This window comes from Furipterus horrens, unplaced genomic scaffold (genome assembly GCF_987537825.1).
Source record: "Furipterus horrens unplaced genomic scaffold, mFurHor1.1.pri manual_scaffold_2, whole genome shotgun sequence".
NCBI lineage: Eukaryota > Metazoa > Chordata > Mammalia > Chiroptera > Furipteridae > Furipterus > Furipterus horrens.
Window position 1 is genome coordinate 42,692,638 of NW_028327172.1, and position 10,177 is coordinate 42,702,814.

The 10,177-nt window shown below is 40.6% G+C and overlaps 1 non-coding gene and 1 pseudogene across 1 annotated transcript; both read left to right on the forward strand.

The window, feature by feature from the left end:
- The first annotated feature begins 4,456 nt into the window (after positions 1-4,456).
- On the forward strand, positions 4,457-4,601 carry LOC150018306 (U4 spliceosomal RNA). Its single transcript, XR_016509456.1, has one exon. It is a non-coding gene; the product is annotated as a U4 spliceosomal RNA (small nuclear RNA).
- Positions 4,602-8,930: 4,329 nt separating this feature from the next.
- Positions 8,931-10,177, forward strand: LOC150018307 (tripartite motif-containing protein 5 pseudogene; annotated as a pseudogene).

Here is a 10,177-nt window from a genome sequence, read left to right on the forward strand (position 1 = left end):
GGGGGGTCTGCTGCATGGGCAACAGCAGACCCTCCATATTACCCTGCCCAGGCTCTGTAGCTTCAGCGTCATCGCAAGATGTCGATTCAACACGGGAGGAGACAGATACCGTGTCACTCCCGAGTCGGACTGTACAACCATTCTCGGCGGTGCAGATAGACTCTTAAGAAGCTACACCATCGTCTCTCGAGACGGACGGCTGCCGACCAGTCCTTCTAGTCCCTAAACCAGTCTCCATATATGGTATGGGTAAAAAGTAGGCTTACATCTGTTTGCATGGAAAATAATATAATAATTAATAAATAATAACATAAAAATAAACTATGTTTCACATATTCACAATTGTATACCTACTTTTGCCTCACCCTGTATAAATTGTATTTTCAAAAGCTAATTTTGAGCATGCTACTTACTTGACAATAGAGAATAATTTCCCATTGCCTAATAGATTCACATACACATGTTCTCTGCTTTCTCTACCAATACTGGACAAAATGTGTGTCTCCAAATTTGCTCTTCTTTCTTTGTGGTCTTTTATACAATCTACTTCCTTTATCTCCATTCTTCCCTTTAATCTAGCCAGTTTATATTTGTCACTCAGAAAGACTTTCTTCAGTTTCCAAAGCTGGGTTATACCTCCGTTCCCCATCAGTTATCTATTTTTCTCTCTAGAATTTGTGACGCTGAACTATTTTCAGCGTCAACATATTATGAACTGCCTAAGGGTGAGCACTGTGTCTTATTCACTGGTGTCTGGGATAGAGTTGACATGCAGTGAATGTTTTCAAAAATGATAGGATAGTTAAGTTCCTATCCATGGAGCCATTTAAGTGCACACTATCAAGGACTCACATTCATATGGTAAAAATCACAGGTTTATAATCATAGATCACCTGTCCTCACATTCTTTTCTCATCTGTAGCCTGTGCCATTGGCTGTGCTCACTCTTCCCACAGCATTGCTTGTCATGCTCACCCTCCACTACACATTCCACCTTTGTCAGTGCCATCAGTACCTGCATACATTTTTCTTCTCCAATTTCAGTTCTCCAAAATAATCGCCCTCCAAGGCAGTCTTTGTTTCCAGTATCTCCCTATCATTTACCCATGTGACTTCTGTTTTTACTCCAATCAGGCACCCACTAATGTTGCTATACCTCCAAACTAGTGAGCAGCCCCAAGAGCTTTTTGTCTCTCTAGCACCCCTGTTTTTCAGACCTTCTTCTCCTTAAAATGCCCATTTTCCTTGTCCACCAGTTCATGCTTTTGTCATCTTTGGAAAAATTACTAGAAAAACTATTCCTTCTAGTCCAGTGAATTAATTTTCCCATCTGTTTTTGATTTCTTCATCTGATGGCACCATCCAGAAACTTTGTCCTTCATAACTTATTTCTCAAATGCAGTAGAATAACTTCTTTTCCATTGTTACTCATTGTATGAGGATAGAACCTCCGTATCATTTATAATTCTTGCATCTTCCTTAGGAGCCAAGGATCCCTACTCATCAATCTCTCTGTCCTCACCTGGGAAGTGACCCTCCAAACTGCCCTTCTCCTAGCTTACTCTCCAGGAAAACAGGTCACGCCAGCCACCCTAGAAAATTTTTTTTTCCAGCATTCTAACCCTCTCTGCATGGGCAACAGCAGACCCTCCATATCCCCTGCCCAGGCTCTGTAGCTTCAGCTTCACTGGAGAGGACACTCCAGCGTCATCGCAAGATGTCGATTCAACACGGGAGGAGACAGATACCGTGTCACTCCCGAGTCGGACTGCACAACCATTCTTGGCAGTGCAGATAGACTCTTAAGAAGGTACACCATCGTCTCTCGAGACGGACGGCTGCCGATGACGATGACGATGATGAACCCTCTCTGAAGATTGATATAGAACTGTCTACTTATCTGGTACTCCTTTCCCATCTATTCCTCCACATTTATAACCACCTTTCCATCCTGAAAATATCTGACCCAGACCTACCTCCTCGATGTCACCTCCTCAGACTCACAGTTTCTCATTTCAATATTTCATACACAGCTGAACTTCCTTCACTTATAAAATTGAATCTCAGGTCTTGCTTTATTTGGTGTTTATTCCCTCTCTCCTTTGGGAGCAGAGTCCCCTGCCTCTCTATCTTTCTGTGTGTGTGTGTGTGTGTGTGTGTGTGTGTGTTTACCTTCCTCAGCTGAAAATTCCTCTGCCACCACTTGGGCCAACATGCCTCTGTTCAACCTAAGAATCTAAGGCACATAAAGGTATTTTTTGGCATAGAGCCAGACAAAAGAGATCTGTTGTTTGACACTGAGCATTTAAGAGAGAGTGGGGGGTCAGCACCAACTCAGAGGCAAGTTTTCATGGAACTAGCTTTTGCATTTTCTATTCCAATACTAGCTTTCCTCCACACAATCTTGCTCTTTCTTCTTTCTTCTTATTTTCCTTCCTACGGCATTTTCCTTTCAAGTTTCTTTCATTCATTATCTATCTAATGTCTGTTTTCAACCCCGTATTTCTTTTTTACCTCAGTGCTTTCTCTTCACCCTTTCACTGCTCCTAAAATCTATTATATTTTTATGTCTTCCTAAAAGAAAGATGTACTCATTCAAAAAATTTGACAAGCTTTGATTTATCTGTTGTTTGGGTCAGCATTTCAAGTCAATGGATAAGAGAACCATCTTCCCTTACCACAAGCAGCCACCTACCAGTAATTACAATACAGCAGGGGGTACAGAGTGCTCTGGGGTCCAGGGGCCAGAGGAATAATTCTGCCTGGTATTGTTAGGGTAGGCTCCAAAGAGAGTCACACTGTAGTAGGGACTAAAAAGATTGTGTGTATATGTGTGTGTGTATGAAGTTAGTGTGAAGGCCAGCTAAGACAATGAATGTGAAAGGACTTGAAAAACAATAAAATAGATAATAATGATGATGATTTGGAGAATTTGGGTTGAAGGATAAGATGGAAACAAGACTACTAAAAGCAGAGCACAAACTAAAGACTAGGACATATTCAGAAGATAGGAAATAGTATCAGTCTCCCCTTTCTGGGCCAGACCTTACTTAATTTTGTTGGTTTGTTTGTTTATTAATTGAGACAGAAGTTGTTTTTTGAAGTATACAATTCAGTGGCTTTTAGTATATTCACTAAGTTGTCACTACTTAATGTCCCTTCCTTGTTCCAGGAAATCTTATTATATTTAGTCCTACTGTCTATGTAGTTTCTCTTGCTTATGATAGTTTAGTTTTTAATTGTTTTAAATGTATTGTTATTTTATTTTATTTTTTAAAAATGGCTTTTTGTGTGCCATGTGTTTTTATTTTAAAATGTTAAATGTTTTCTGTTATATCATCAAAATGGATGGGGTTGGTGTCAGTGTGTGTTCAATCTGATTTTTTTTTGCCTTGAAATTCCAACTCTGACTTGTTGAAATGAGAGAAAGTCTGTTTCTTGTAAGGATCTCAGAAATCTGCAAGAACCCACTCACACAGCCAGAGTCAATGAATAAAGAAAATTTTAGGGAAACAGAAGTTTATTGTACTCATTTTTATCTGCTACAATTGATATACTAAGTTAGTCAGCATACAACCACTTTTAAAACTTGTCTATTGCCCTGACTGGTGTGATTCAGTGGGTTGAGCATCATCCTGCAAACTAAAAGGTCAACTGGTTCAATTCCTGGTCAGGGCACATGCCTGGGTTGTGGGCCAGGTCCCTGGTTGGGGTTGTACAAGAGGCAACTGACTGACATTTGCCCTTCTCTTCTCCTTCCTTTCCCCTCTCTCTAAAAATAAATAAATAAATAAATAAATAAATAAATAAATAAATAAATAAGATCTTAGGGGGAGCAATGGGGGAAAAGGTGGGACAACTGTAATAGAAAAACAATAAATAAAAAGAAGTCAGTGGAATTAAAAAAAAATCTTAAAAAAGAGTTTTTAGAAAAAATCTTGTCTATTTCCCTTTGAGGTATTCCGGACTTGATATTTATATCTGATTCAATAAAATGGAAAGGATAGTTAGCACAACAAAATTGCAATGTATCACAATTTTTTTTGGTCCTACATAGTTAACTTTCTATTTGATAACTTCTCTTGACTAGCCCACTGAAACTTCAAAATCAACAAGAAACCAAAAACTTACCATCTTTTTCTCCCCTTACTTCATGATCAAACACATTCTCTTGAGTTCTCTATCTTACTAAATGATACAAAAGCCAACTAGTTTCTCGAGTGTTGTATGTCATTTCCCTTGCTTGTTAAACCTATCTCCTACCGATCTAGAGTGGTCCACCTCTTTGTGCTCTCCTTGAATTTCACCCCGTGAACTCCTGAGGTTGTGAACCAACATCTTTGGATTTCCTCTGACTCTGATTCTGTATTGAAATTTTATTTTCTAAGTTTGTTGACTAAAAGTGACACACTTGGTTACGAAAGTTCCCGTCCCCTTGTAAAAATGGTATCTAAGTAGCTTTGCGCAGTGGCAGTATCGTAGCCAATGAGGTTTATCCGAGGCGCGATTATTGCTAATTGAAAAATGGTATCTAAGTTTATTAACTAGCATTTGAGGTCTCCATAAAGTCCTTCTAGGACTTCTGGCCAAGATGAAAGCCTAGACAGACACACTGCATCTCCCTCCACAACTAAGAAGGAATACAACTATTTCAGAACTAGAGACAACCAGAAGTTCCAGAAAATTGAGCTGCATGGAAGTCCAACAAACAAAGAAATAAAAAAGAAATACTCATCTAGACAGGTAGGAGGGGCGGAGCAGGGGCAGAGAGGAAGCGGTGTGGTGGCTGCAGCAGCAGGCCAGTTGAAAGCCTGGTCACCTGCTTTAAAAACTAGGGAGTAACACCTGGGGAGCGCTCCTAGCACCAGACCAGGCTGCACAGCTCATGATCCCAGCACCAGGGAAAATAAAGCCTTATTGCTTCTGACTGAGCAAACCAGTGGGGGTTGGGGAGGAGAAAGAAACTGCCGGTCTCTCAGTAAAGTCTGCTTGTTTAAAGGGCCCCATTATACTAAAACATCTGCAGACCCACCCACTCTGGGAAAAATGGCAAGGGCAACAGCTAGAGAGGCACCAGTCCCATACAGAAGTGGTAGAAGTGCCTGGAAAAGGAGTGAGTGCCGAGCAAATGGCATTGTTCCCTCTCAGACTCCTCCCCCGCATACAGCACCACAACTTGGTGAAACCGGTCGCCCTGTACTGATGAATACCTCAAGGCTCCGCCCTTTACAATGTAATAGATGCAACAGCTCTACCTAAGACACAGAGGCAAGCAAACACAGGAGCCTGTCAAGATGAGGGGACAGAGAAGTATGACCCAAAAGAGGGAACGGATCAAGGTTCTAGTGGGAGAACTAAGCGACGAGGAGATAGCCAACCTAACAGATGAGGAGACAGCTAACCTAACAGACATAGAGTTAAAAAAACTGGTGATAAAGATGCTCACAGGCTTGACAAATATGCTTAAGTATGGCAAATGCATAAGGGAAGAAGTCAAGGTTATACTAAATGAAACGAAGGAAAACTCACACAAAACCAATGGTGAAGGGAAGGACACTGGGGTTCAAATCAATGATTTGGAACAAGGAAGAAAAAAAGTCAACCAGTACAGAATGAGGAAACAAGAATTGAAAAAAATGAGGAGAGGCATAGGAACCTCTGGGACAACTTTAAACATGCCAACAACCGAATCACAGAGGTACCAAAAGGAGAAGAGAAAGAGCAAGAAATTGAAAGCTTATGTGAAAAATAATGAAGGAAAACTTCCCAAATTTGGCAAAAGAAAAAGACATATAAGTCCAGGAAGCACAGAGAGTCCCAAAAAAGCTAGACCCAAGGAGGACCACACTAAGACACATCATAATTAAAATGCCAAATGTTGAAGATAAAGAGAGAATCTTAAGAACAGCAAGAGAAAAGCAGAGAGTTATCTACATAAGGGTGCCTATAAGACTATCAGCCGATGTCTCAAAAGAAACTTTTCAGGTGAGAAGGTACTGGTGAGAAGTATTCAATGTGATGAAGAGCAAGGACTTACAACCAGGATTACTCTATCCAGCAAAGCTATCATTTCGAATGGAAGGGTAGATGAAGTTCTTCCCAGACAAGGTAAAGCTAAAGGAGTTCATCATCACCAAACCATTATTATATGAAATGTCAAAGGGACTTACTTAAGAAAAAGAAGATCAAAACTATGAACAATAAAATGACAACAAACTCACAACTATCAACAACCGAATCTAAAAAATAAAAACAAAATCCAACTAAGAAAACCAGAATAGTAACAGAATCATCAGTATGGGGATCATTTGGAGGGTTATCAGCTGGGAGGGAGAAGGGGGTGAAATGGGGAAATGGTACGAAGATTAAGAAGCATAATTGGCTGGAACAAAATAGACAGAGGGGAGTTAAGAACAAAATAGGAAAGGCTGAAGCCAAAGAACTTATATGCACGACCTATGGACATGAACTAAGGGGGGTGGGATTGCTGGAAGGAAGGGGGTCTACTCGGTGGAGGGGAGCAAAGGGAAAAAAAAATTAGGACTACTGTAACATAATCAATAAAATATACTTAAAAAAAAGTTCTCCTGGTCCAAATAAACTTTATATTTCAGGCCATGTTTACTATTATAGGTTTCTAAAAAAAATAAATTAAATTTTTAAAAAAGTGTACTAAGACAAAAGTAAGCCAACATTACATTTACAGGAAGAAGAAGCCAAGGCCTGATGTTAACAATTTGTTCTCAGATAACTAATCTAAATGCCAATCTTTTCCTTTTACCTCATGGTATGTCTGACTCTCATCACCTGCTCTCCACTTCCTTCATCTCCTTGTCTTGAAAGCTTTCATCATCTCTTTGCTGGGCTACCATGTGTGCATCCTACTCATCTTCCAATTAGACTGAATTCATCTAATATTCCATAACCGAACACTTGATCATTTCTTTTGCTCTTGAAAAGGGGGCCCCAAATGTTACATAACTGGGGAACTGCCATGTATCATGGTCACTGCATGCTGATGTGATATGAAAGGCATAGCTGTTTTTTCCACATCAGACACACTGGCATTTTTAAACTCAGACAAGGTGGTGCATTTTTTTAATGTCAAACATTTTTCTTCTCTGTCCCATTTTTTTCATCTTCTTCAGCTTTCAGGTTAACTCTTATGTTTTTAAGATGGAATTTCTGGACAACCCTTTATCTGCCCCCATCATCTGATTTCCCAACAACATGCATACCTCTCTAGTAGTGTTTTTCATATGAGTTCATTTGCATATGTATGGCTAATTGTTTAATTTAATATTACTTTCCAGGTGAATATCAAGGTCATAGTAGTTGAAACCCTCTATTTAGACTCATATTTGTGTTTATGGATGTTAGTCCAGTCATTAGTATGATAATTAGTTGAGTGAACTTGCCTAATATTTTGAGCCTTCCTTCTCAACACTGACATTAATTTCATTTCATTTTTATTTTTTCAGATATGTGATTTTTGCAGTCCTGTGAGTCTGTTTATACCATCTCCCTCTCCACCATCCACAAACATGCACAGTTTTAGACTCTTATCAATGTCCTTGGCCTATTTCCAGACCAAGATGAAATCTTACTGTTTACAGACGCAAGACTCTCCAGAAACTCCTAGCTGGTCTAAACCTCCTCAGTTCCACAGTTCCCCTTGCTCTAGGTGTTTTTGAGTCCATGACGTTATCTCTGTTTGTCAATGATTAACTCAGTGGGGTAGAAACAGAGCCCTGAAGAGGGACCTAGAATATGTTAGGGTCATCCCAACTCTGTATTGAAGATAAATGATCTTTTCTTTTTTTAAAGACTTTTAAAAAATTTTATTTATTTATTTGTTTGTTTGTTTATTTACCTATTTTATTTTTAGAGAGAAGGGGAAAGGAGAAAGAGAGGGAGAGAAACATCACTGTGGGGTTGCCTCTCACCAACTGGGGACCTGACGTGCAACCTAGTCATGTGCCCTGACTGGGAATCGAACCAGCGACACTTAGCTCACAGCTGACACTCAATCCACTGAGCTGCAGCAGCCAGGGCTTTTTAAAAAGATTTTATTTATTTATTCTTAGAGAGAGCGGAAGGGAGAGAGAAAGAGTAGGAGAGAAATATCAGTGTGTGCTTGCCTCTGGTGTGCCCCCAACTTCTGACCTCGCCAACAACCTAGGCATGTGCCCTGACTGGGAATCAAATCAGTGACCTTTTGTTTCGCAGGGTTCCACTGAGCCACACCAACCAGGGCTTAAGTGATCTTTATAAGTCACTCACTATCTCTACGTACACATCTGATAAAGGGTTGGCTTTTACCACATACACAAACACATTGTCACATATTATTTCATAATAAGAGAAATTATTTCAAATATACAGCAAATGAGGCAATTGGTTACACTGTAAATATGCAAATCAGAGCACGTCTTTCTGATAAACAAACATGCAAGGAAAGAGTTAATTGAAGGATGAGATTAAGTCCTACTGACACCAGGGGCAGCATTGCATGTTGAGAGAAGAGCAGGTATAAAAGCCCAGACATAGAAGTGGTTTGGTGCTTTTGTCATAAAGGGTGTGTTTGGCTTAAGAAAGAAGAAGTAAGAGAGATGGTGGGTCACACAAGGATCTTGATAGAAAAGGCCTCAGGTCATTATTTTTTAAGTAAAAGTAATTAAAAATAACAACAATTCATATATAAGGTTTGAATTTATCATTTGAGATGAACCAGAAGTAAAGTGTTTGAAATTATTGTACAAATCCTTTTTACCAGGTTTCCAAACATTTTTCCTTGTTTCTATTATTTTGTTCCTTCAATTTTGGTCTCTGCCCACTTTGATTTCTACAATTAGCATCATTTATTCTTACCTTTCTTACTCTGCCCCCTTTTAACCTTTTCCGTCAGTCCAGGATCTGTTAGCAAGAGGAATCTCAGACCCAGGACCAGTAGGAGCAGAGGGGCAGCTGCAATGGCTTCAGGAATCCTGGTGAACATCAAGGAGGAGGTGACCTACCCCATCTGCCTAGACAGAACCCCTGAGCCTGGACTGTGGGCAGAGCTTCTGCCAAGCCTGCATCACTGCAAACAACAAGGAGTCCGTGGTCAGCTAAGAAGGAGACAGCAGCTGCTCTGTGTGCAGTTACCAGTCTTCAAGCCTGTGGCCTAATTGGCATGTGGCCAACATAGTGGAGATGCTTTAAAAGGTCAACTTGAGCCCAGAGGAAGAGCAACAGAGCAACAGAGCAACAGAGATCTCTGTGTGCTCCACGGAGAAAAACTCCTGCTGTTCTGTAAGGAAGAGGGGAAGTTCGTTTGCTGGTTTTGCTAGAGATCTCAAGAGCACCTAATCACCGCACATTGCTCATGGAGGAGGTAGCCCAGGAGTACTAAGTAACAGACCAGGATGGGGGAAAAGCAAGGCAGAAAATAGTGCTTGATGGGAAATCTCTACTTTGCATTGACTCTAATTACCTTGCCACCATAGCCCTGAGGCCTGTGATCAGGTTTCTCCCTATGGTCACCTTCCAAGGCCTGAAGGACATTTCTGTGCATTCCACACAATTACAAAATGATGAGCAGATTCAAAACAAAAAGATATATTTATAACTTGTGTTAATGTGTAGAAGTTTGGTGCCCAAACAAATTTGTCATTGCCCCTTTGAAAAGGACAGGTAAGTGGGCAGCTGGGTGGATCCAGACCTAAGTTCTTTCCTTACTACAGGATCAGGCTTCTTCCTCTAGGGCAAAGAAACTCTGTCTTCTGACAAAGGAATGGTGACTTCTATCACCTGAGTCTTGAAGAAAACATTTACCACATCACGTTTCCTTCAAGTCACAGATTCTAATTGCTGTTTCACAGTTCCTATAAACTCTAGTCTCTTCGGAGGTCAGCCTGATTTTTCTATTTGTCTTCTATTCTGAGGCTGAGAAAGCCCATAGCTTGACTTTGCTGTGATTCATCTCTTGAAGAAGGAGCTCCAGGCAGTTCTGTACAAGATGAGGGCAGAGCAGCAGAAACTTGAGAAGTTGGAGGCTGACATCAGGAAAGAGCAAATTCCTGGGAGGTCGGAGGAGACTCATCTTGAGGGAGTCAGACAAGGATCTTGGCAGGACCATGGGTGTCAGTCAGAAGGAGCTCCCTTCCTCCAGTTCCCTGACAGTGGATTTGTCTAG